Raw genomic sequence first — 2330 nt, 5'->3', positions numbered from 1 at the left:
TCCACTTCTCTGAGACCCTTTCTCACTATCTCAGTTCTGACTCTTCCTGTCCCCAGGACTGTACTCTGGTTCATCCTTCTCTGAGACCAGGTAAACTTTCTTCATGGGTCAACTCATGTGGCTTTCTTACATACCTCACTAATTCATTCCACAAATATTTACTGTAAGCCTTCTGAGGACCTGATCCAGGTAATTTAGAGAACACAGCCTGCCTTCAAGAATGAGGTACCATCTCACAACTGTCAAAATGGCTATCATCAACAAATCAACCTACAAGTGCTGGTGAGGATGTGGAGAAAAAGGAACCCTTGTGCACTGCTGGTGGGAATGCAGACTGGTGCAGCCACTGTTGAAGACAGTATGGAGTTTCCTCAAAAAATTAAAAATGGAACTCTCATTTAACCCAGTAATCCCACTTCGAGGACTATATTCCAAGAAACCAGAAACACTGGTCAGAAAGGACATAAACACCCTGATGTTTATAGCAGCACAATTCACCATAGCTAAGATTTGGAAACAGCCCAAGTGCCCATTAGCAGATGAGTAGATTAAAAAACTCTGGTACATCTACACAATGGAATACTACACTGCTGTAAAAAAGAAGGAATTCTTACCACTTGAAACAGCATGGATGGAACTGGAGAGCATTATGCTAAGTGAAATAAGCCAGTCAGAGAAAGATAAATATCACATGATCTCACTCATATGTGGAATATAATTAACAACATAAACTGATGAACATAAATTGATCCAGAGACAGAGAAGCATCGAACTAACTATCAAACTTCAGAGGGAAGGCAGGGAAGGGAGGGTTAAGAGATCCACCAAAGGACTTGTATGCATGCATATAAGCATGACCAATAGACACAGACACTAGAGGGGTGAGGGCATGTGTGTGTGTTGGGGAGGGGTGGCCCGGGAGAGGTCAATGGGGGAAAAAGGAGGCATATGCAATACTATATGTAATATTTTAAGCAATAAAGAATAAAAAAAGCTCTCAATCCAGTCCTCATACAATTATAAAACTAGAGGCTCGATGCACAAAATTCGTGCAGGAGTAGGCCTTCCTTCCCCCAGTTGTCAGTACTAGCTTTCCTCTGGCACCAGGGATCTGGTCTTCCCTCCTGCTGCTGGCAGGCACCCAGGACCCCGGCTTTTCTCACCGCCCCGGATTCATCCGGAAGGACGTCCGGTCTAATTAGCATATTATGCTTTTATTTTTATAGATAGATGTGATCTTTGCTGGCAAAGAAGTACCATTATAATGGCTTCTACTGATACAAAGCTCATCTTCTAAAATATATAGTTCCCTCCCGGCAAGGGAAGAGTATTCTTTAATAAGAGTAGTAGTTACCATCTGTTAACATTCTTGTTAAATGTGTTACATGCATTTCTTTATGGGGTCACTATTATTACCACCATTTTGCAAATGAGGAAATTGAGACATGAAGGGGTTCAAAAGTTGCCCAGGATCACACTGTGGGAGAAATGATAGTAATAATATTCACATGAACTCTTTGGAAAATATCCACAACTTTTCTACTAAGACAAGAAGGAAGGACTAGTTCTGATGCCGGGAATGTTTTCTCACTCCTTTGCTCACCTGAAGTGAGGTATAGGGTTTCAGTTACTCTGACAGTGCCTGGGGTGGGAGCTCATCTTAGATGGGAGGCAACTTCTGAATCGGAATGTTCTGGAATGGCAGAACCCAACAATGTTCCATGGAGTCCACCTTCTTTGGGTCGTTAGCATCTGTTACTTATAAAAGGGTCCTGAGACCAGATATTTTGAAAAAATGTGGATTCAAAAAGTTAATTTCATTTTTTATTACAGAATTTCTCAGAACTTCCAAAAATGGGATATAGAATGCTATGTTTCCTCACCAGAAACCTCTCTTTTGTCAAGCATCACTTGGGATTCAAGTCCCATGAAATGCACTGGGGACAATGTTATTGAGATGATCCAGTAAAGTCATTGATATTTCTATTGTGACCCATGTGAAAATGGGCCACTTGCTGATCCATCTTAGCATATTCGAAAGAAACTTCTCTGTAGAAAGTAAAAAACCCAACTTAAATATCTACTAAAGACTCAACAAATAATACACCCACTGACTGATATACCAACGTATCCCAGAATTTTAACTACTGATCTATCTGCCCAAGCCCACTCAGGATGGTTTTTCCCTCTGTTTGTTCCTCCTCTCTCCCTTTCCTCTTCCTAGATCTCTCCCCTGAATCCTGTGAGAAGCACTTGGTCCTTCCCACTATAAATCACCCAGCATTGCTGGACCCCATTCAGTTCTGGGGCTGAAGAACACAGGGAAACCC

At 41.7% G+C, this 2330-nt stretch overlaps 1 protein-coding gene across 1 annotated transcript in view; it reads right to left on the bottom strand.

Moving 5' to 3' along the window:
- The window catches only part of EPHB1 (EPH receptor B1), a 283401-nt gene that overhangs the window by 136015 nt on the left and 145056 nt on the right, over positions 1 to 2330 (bottom strand). The window lies entirely within an intron of this gene.

The sequence above is a fragment of the Myotis davidii genome, unplaced genomic scaffold (assembly GCF_000327345.1).
Source record: "Myotis davidii unplaced genomic scaffold, ASM32734v1 scaffold415, whole genome shotgun sequence".
Classification (NCBI taxonomy): domain Eukaryota; kingdom Metazoa; phylum Chordata; class Mammalia; order Chiroptera; family Vespertilionidae; genus Myotis; species Myotis davidii.
Note: the sequence above shows the minus strand (reverse complement) of the source record. Positions and strands in the feature narration are given on the sequence as shown.